Source organism: Poecilia formosa, unplaced genomic scaffold, assembly GCF_000485575.1.
Source record: "Poecilia formosa unplaced genomic scaffold, Poecilia_formosa-5.1.2 Scaffold557, whole genome shotgun sequence".
In the NCBI taxonomy this organism is placed as follows: Eukaryota; Metazoa; Chordata; class Actinopteri; order Cyprinodontiformes; family Poeciliidae; genus Poecilia; species Poecilia formosa.
Window position 1 is genome coordinate 4908 of NW_006800496.1, and position 6966 is coordinate 11873.

Sequence of the window (6966 nt, forward strand, 5' to 3'; positions counted from 1 at the left end):
CAGTAACAACAGATAACCCACAGATGGATACACAGAACATGCTAACTCCACCCTGAAAGGTGCTAGACTAGGATTTGAACCCATGACCTTCCTGTTTAAACATAATTAATTTATAGTTGACCTGGAGAAATCTGAACTGGTTAAAACTGATAATGATCCGTGTTTAGATTATTCTCTTGTTTTGATCTTTTCCTGCTTATTTATTCAGATCTGCTTTTCATTCCTCTGTGTTTCACTTCCTGGTTTATCATTATTGGAGTATTTCTTGTATTGGCGTTTCTTTCCGTTTACTCTTTATGTCAGTTTCAGTTTTTTTCCTTTCGTTCATGGTTTTTCTGTCTCAGGTTCTCTCTTCCTCAGTCTGCCACCATGCTTCCCCCTCCAGCTGTTTCACGTTTCCTAATTTCTCTCCGCCTGCTCTGCTTACCTCTGATTAGTCTCTGGTTTATATCTCTACTCTAAACATTTAAGCCTCGTTATCCTCATTATTCTCTGCTGGTTCCTTCATCGGTTTTCCCTGTGATCTGCATTTACATAACAAATGTGTACAAATCTTTGTCTATATTCAGCTAATGTAAAAAAAAAAAAAAAAAAAAAAAGCATAATTTTGCAATTGTTGTGTTTGGATTAAATCAGAAATGAAAGTTTGTTCACCTGATAAGTCATTAAAAATCATGACAGCGACAGATGTAAACAGTTACATGACATATATTCGTATTTCAGTCGCGTTGCCAGCGCTCATCATCCATCAGAGGAGATATCGGCATCTTAATCAGACGTTGGAGTGACCAGCCTCTTATGCTATCTGTGCGGCGTTTTGAGAGAATTGTAGTCACCGATTTTACAGAAGAGCTTTGGATTCAACACTTTTGAATGGCAGCTTTTTATGAACTGTGTTTGCCATGAGAGCTCTGGTGGAGCCGGCTGCAAACTGTCCAGAAACAAAAACAAATCATCGTCCCACTGCTACTTCCTGCTGTCGTCTTTTTCATGGTTTTTGCAGGTAGCAACATCCGACTGATAACCACATGACTTGTGATGCAGAAAGTGTTTCCGTTGCAGTTTTGAGACATGCATCTGTTTTAATACAGTCAAAAAAAACAAAAACAAAAAAAACAAAAACGCCACTTCCCAGGACAAAAACTTTATCAAAAAACATGCAGTTTTTCTTTTTCAAAATTTAAACTTTATGCTGGTATTTCCAATTCTCACCTTCCTGAGGTCTTTGTAAGTTTTCCTGTTTATCATTAAACGTTCACTCTTCCTGTTTGCATCTTCAAATGCATTCAGGCCCATTTTCCAAAATCTCTGATTGCTTTTCTCTGACAGTTAAAGGAAAAGGAAAAGGATGGAATAAAATTGCTGCAGCTAAAATTAAATTTTTATTCATACTATTAGCTTTTGGTATCTCTGCCAATTTTATATTTGTCTTATCATTTTTACTTAATTTTATTCCTATTTTGTCATTTATCTACCTGTGATGTGTTTGTTGTGAAGCACTTTGGTCAGCTGAGGATGTTGTAAATGTCTGATATAAATAAACGCCACAGAAACACAAATTACACTACATTAAATTGGCCAAATTTCACAATGCACAAGACAATAAATTAGATAGATTGCTGGTGTTTATATATGTAACAAAACCGAAGCAGCAGTCAGTGAATAAAAAGCAAACACTACTTCTCCCTGGGCACTTTTTTCACATCTCTGAGGATACAAAGGAAACATTGCTGAAGGCACCAAAATCTGTCATGATGCCAAATGTTTTCTTTGAAGAAAAAAAAAAAATCAATGCATCACATCGTGCCAAACTTCCCTCTGAGCATTTTTCCCCAGCAAAATCTCAAAACTCCTTTCTTCTCTTCCTTTGTGCTTAATAAAAAAGAATCGCATATTAAACTAGTTGAACTTTAAAGAAAGTCCACAGATGATGAGGAGAAACACAAACACAGGTGGCAGATACAGCGAGAAGCTGCTCCCCCCCTGCGCCTCAGAGAAGAGGCTAATTAAATTTTCATGTCGATAATCAGGAGCTAATCCACCGTTAATTGTGCTTCTCTCCGACGCAGTGGCTCCCTCGTGGGATCCGACGTTATGCCCACGCAGCGTTTCGTTTGCTTAAACGCCTCTTAGATTTAATGGACTCTTCCATAAACTCATCCTCAGCACCTCCTCACTCACGACCACACAGAAGCCTGAGCTCATCCATCAACAATAATCCCTTCAATGATCTCCATTTTATCTTTTCACCACCCTCCTCCTCCTACTTCTCACCCACGTCCCTACAAAGGGCTTAATTACTGGTGTGAAGTAATTATTTTCTTTATTAGTGAAACGTAACATCTGTTTCAGGTCTTTTTAATTGTACCTATAAAACCCGTCCATTATTTCTGTCCCTTTGGGAAAGGCCTGGGCTGCTTGTTGCTCCCTGCGGACTCCCTCCGCTCCTCATTCAGTTCTCCGGCTGGCGCTTCCGACACGCAGAGCCGCCGTCGTGAGCTTTCACGCCGACTTCAGAGGAGCTGAGCTGTTCTTTCGGAAAAAGAAAACAGGGTATGTCTCCAAGCTCCCCTGAAGGCTTCAGTGTTTTTGGATTTGTCATTAAACTCTAAAGGAGCATATTCCCAAAAGCAGCAGAGAGCCTAAGGGCCGCAGGGAGCGTGGGAATAGAGGAAGGAGTGAGATTCCTGAAGTTCTAGGGAAATTTTGTCCTTTTATTAATAGACTTTGGTCCCTTTGAAATTTTATTAGCCATAAAGTTGACGGTATGTTGTGCGGCTTCTACAGCCCTGCAGAGCCTCTTCGCCTTAAACAAACTGCTTATTTCTCAGAGCATCCGTGCAATTCAGCTCCAAGGTTTCTCCTGGCCCTCCGCAGAGGGCAGCAGCTACACAAGAGCAGGTGTCATCGTCAAACTGAGACCTCCGTGGAATAAATAAATCTATAAAAACCTCACATAGTCACCGACTTCCAGCAAACACTGACCAGTTAGCCGAGGACCGTCCGGCTTCTGGAGCTCTGTCCTTTTAGCGCTCTCCCTCTTTATTTTTATGGTTCCTGCACCTTCAGGAAATGACCCTTTTATAGGGTCAACACTATAAAAGACTTGTTTTTTTTGGGAGTGGTTAGTGGACGAGTGTGTGTGTGTGGGTGTGTGTGTGTGTGTAGTGGGGGTATAAGTGTTGAAGTTACTACCGGTTCGTCTTTGGTGCCAAAGAAAGAGACCTGATGAGGCTAATAGTCTTCTCGTCCAATATATCACATAGCTGTGAACTCTGTGACCTTTTTTGTCAATAGGAGAACTTTTCTCTGGAGTGTGTGTGTGAGGCCGGGTGGACGGGGCGTGCACGGCTATCCTTGTGTGTCCAACCAAGAGTGCACATGTGGACATCTGCACTGTCATACCTCAACGTGTGTGTTGATGTGCAAGGCAGCTAACGCACGCAGAGTTTCATCTCTGCTGGATGGAAAAGGTTCTTCTAATAGTTTTAATTAAAGTGCATGAGTGAAATTGATAATAATCAGCTAAAAAGGATTTGTTACTGAGGTGAGAAGAGACAGGCTTGACGTCTAAACATGGGGTATTTGGTTAAAATCTTTCTTTAAACTGTTACTTACTTATGATGTAGTTGAATTAATTAGTTGATTTGTGCAAAAATTATGTCACGTAAATAAAAGATGATTCCTGAGCAGAAAAGTTAATAAAACTGTCTACATACATAGAAAGTCCACATTTTGGACAAATTTCTAAAGGTTCAGATACACAAAATATTGCACAAAATCTTCCCCCTTTAAATCTTCTGTCGACACTTTTTGTTACGCTTCTATGTTTCAGATCATTGAGTAAATTTTAACGTCAAAGGCAGCCTGAGTTAATTCAAACCAACAGATTCCAATGAATATTTATAAAAGAGACACACACACACCTGGTTCACCCTCTGCTCCCTCCCATTCACCAGGTATGACACTGAAATTAAGATTGTGTTCACTTTCACTAACCTCACCCAGACAGGAAGTGTCTGAACCGAGAAATGACCCAAACAGAACCTGTCTTACAACATGAAGTAGGCTGAACGATGCCAGACAGAAACTCATCATGAAACGTTAAACAAACATTGAGTTTAATCAGAAAAGCTTACAAAGCCATTCCTAAGGCTTCACTGAACGACACAGAGAGCCTTCATCCACAGTTAGAGAGAACGTTCAACAGTGATGAACCTCGACTATAAAAATGACAAGAGGAGAGAATCAGCAACTCATCTGGAAGCTCAGAAAAAGAAACCAGGACAAAGTCTGAAAGGCTGCAGAGAACTTCATGGCCCATCTCATATTTGCAAACATCTTCAACGTTTATTAAGAAAATATTTTGTGGATTGGAGAGACAAACGCCTTTTTTTGGTTGTTGTTGTTGAAAAGTGTGTATCCTGTTCGTCTTCCATGACATTAAGACGATGTTTCAGAAAGAGAACATCACGGCAACAGTCAAACATGGTGGTGGCAGTGTGATGGTGTGGGTCGATTTGTCGCTGCGGGATTAGTAAATAGAGGAACCATAAACTTTAGCAGAAAATCCAGAAGGAGAACGTCAGGCCATCAGTTTGTTGCTTTAAGCTCAATCTTAATGTTAAGTTATAATAACGACACAAGGAAACTTAAAAGTCCAGATTTAAACCCAGTTCAGATTCTGTGGTGAGACTTTAAAAAGGCTGATCATGTCTGATAAAACCAGTTTACTTTTCCACAGAGTGCCAGGTTGGTTTGGAAAGATTTTTGTTCACTTAATAAACATAAATAACATTTTGATATCTTTGTTTGGTATTGAAATTTAGTTGATGATGTGAAACAAAAACCAGAAGAAATCTGTAAGGAAGAAATTTACTTTTTAACAGCTCTGTAATTAAGACTGGAACGTTCATATTTATCCAGAAAATAAATTTGCTCGAGAAAAAGATAAAAAAAAAAAAAACATTCTTATTTTTTGTGACTCCGACTTGACAACAAGAGACAATAAGCGTAAGGATTTCTGTCTGCAGAATGGGAACATCTCTGGTTTATCGCTAACGTTTCTGAGCATTTTGCGCATAAACAAAGAGTGACGCACAAAAGTAGGATGAGGTAAACAAAGTTTTAAGACTGAGTAGGAGTAGGAGTTTCTCAAGAAAAAAACAAACTAAGCTCCAAGCCCAACTGCACACTTAAATCTTTGCAAATATTTTAGACTGCATGTCAAATTGCAATAAATAGTGTCGCTGTAAACAGCTTAGCAACGAGTGCCTTTTCGTGCAGCATGCGAAGCATTTGTTACAGTAAGCTGTAAAGAGGAAGATAGTGCACTAAATCCTTCACACGGTACATATACACTCATTTTTTCCATGATATTTAATTAGAAACCAGGAAGCAAGGTCCTGTTCAACCCCCACTCCAGCATCCACGTACCTTGAGTGAATACTAAGAAGCAACTCAGGCACAGGTCCAATTCAGAATGTATTGTGTGAACCCCCATGGCCCATCAAAGGCAGTGTGCACAACCATGAAAGGGTGATTGGGCTGGAGGTGCGCAGGGAATAGTGTTTGAAGTTTTCCTTCTATATCAGAGAAAGAGAAAAAGGCATTTATAATCCTGTGGGATTGCTAATCACCATGGGCTAAAAAAAAAAATAGAAAGAAAAGAAAACAGGGATGCACTCAGTCTCTCTTAACTCTTCCACAAGTGCTGGAGGAAAAAGGGTGAAGAAAGAGGAATAAGGAGCTGCGGGGTGCTAGCAGGGGAAGGAGGTGGGGGTGGAACAGGAGGGTGGATGCTGGAAACTGAGGTAAACAGAGGAGGAAAGCAAGGGGCTTTAAACATGACCGATTCGTCTGGATAATCTCGGTCATTAGCCTCTCCTGCTGGCATCATTAATGCACAATTAGGAGGCGTCACGTGCGTCGACGAGGCATCAAATCATTTCTAAACACGTCCTGCAAAGGACGGAAGCAGAGACTTCCAATACAGTCCAATGACAGAAGGTAACGGGTACCGCTCTCCCCGTAAACAACACGAGGTAAATGTAGCGGGAAAAATCCACATCTACTTCTCATCGAGCCGGAAAAAGACGCATAGTGAGATTCAGAGTGTGTGCAAAGCAGCTAGCAGCTTGTATTCCTGACAGCTGGAGAGGGATGCCAGCAAGGGAAACTTCCGCACAGTGTGATGCTGCCATTGGCACTGATTAGAGCTTCTTTTCCTAAAGGGATGCTTCATGTTTTGTGCCAACAACTTTCCCTTTAACTCTGCAGTCATGTTCACTAAATTAGAATATTCAAGTGAGGCTCACATGTCAAATTAGAAGCACCTTTTGAAAAATAACGACCTTTAAAAACATTTTAAAGGTTTAATCTGTTGCTTAATGTTTAATGCTCTCTATACAAAACATTGTTTTTATTGGAACGATGCACTAATCTCATCCTAAATGTTTTTCATTGCCTGCAAGTGAAAAAAAAAATCATTATAATTAACAAAACTAAAGACTCTAAATATTGCTTTTCAAGAAATGACTAAAAACAAAAGCACAAACAAGCCCACCCCCACAGCATGATGCTGCCACCACCAGAAAACATTCTGACCTTTTAATCCTCCACTTAGACGGATTTCAGAGCAGCTAGCATGTCTTGTTCTCCTGACAGATGAGAAAAGATGCTCATGAGACACCCGATGCCGTTTAGATAGCCGCTCACAAAGGAAAGAATTATAATTGGAAGTGCGTGTGCAGAATATATTACGTGTGTAAATGTTGTTGAGCCCCACGATTTGCCAGGAAAAGGTCACACACTCCCCTCGACCCTAAGTGTTTCGCTCTTTGTGTACTTGAGGTTAAAAACAGAGAGAGAGAGAGAAAGAGAGAGAGAGAGAGAGAGAGAGAGAGAGAGGGGGGAACTGCGCCTATAAACTCCGCATTTAAAAGGCAAGTACGGCCGATGGGGGGG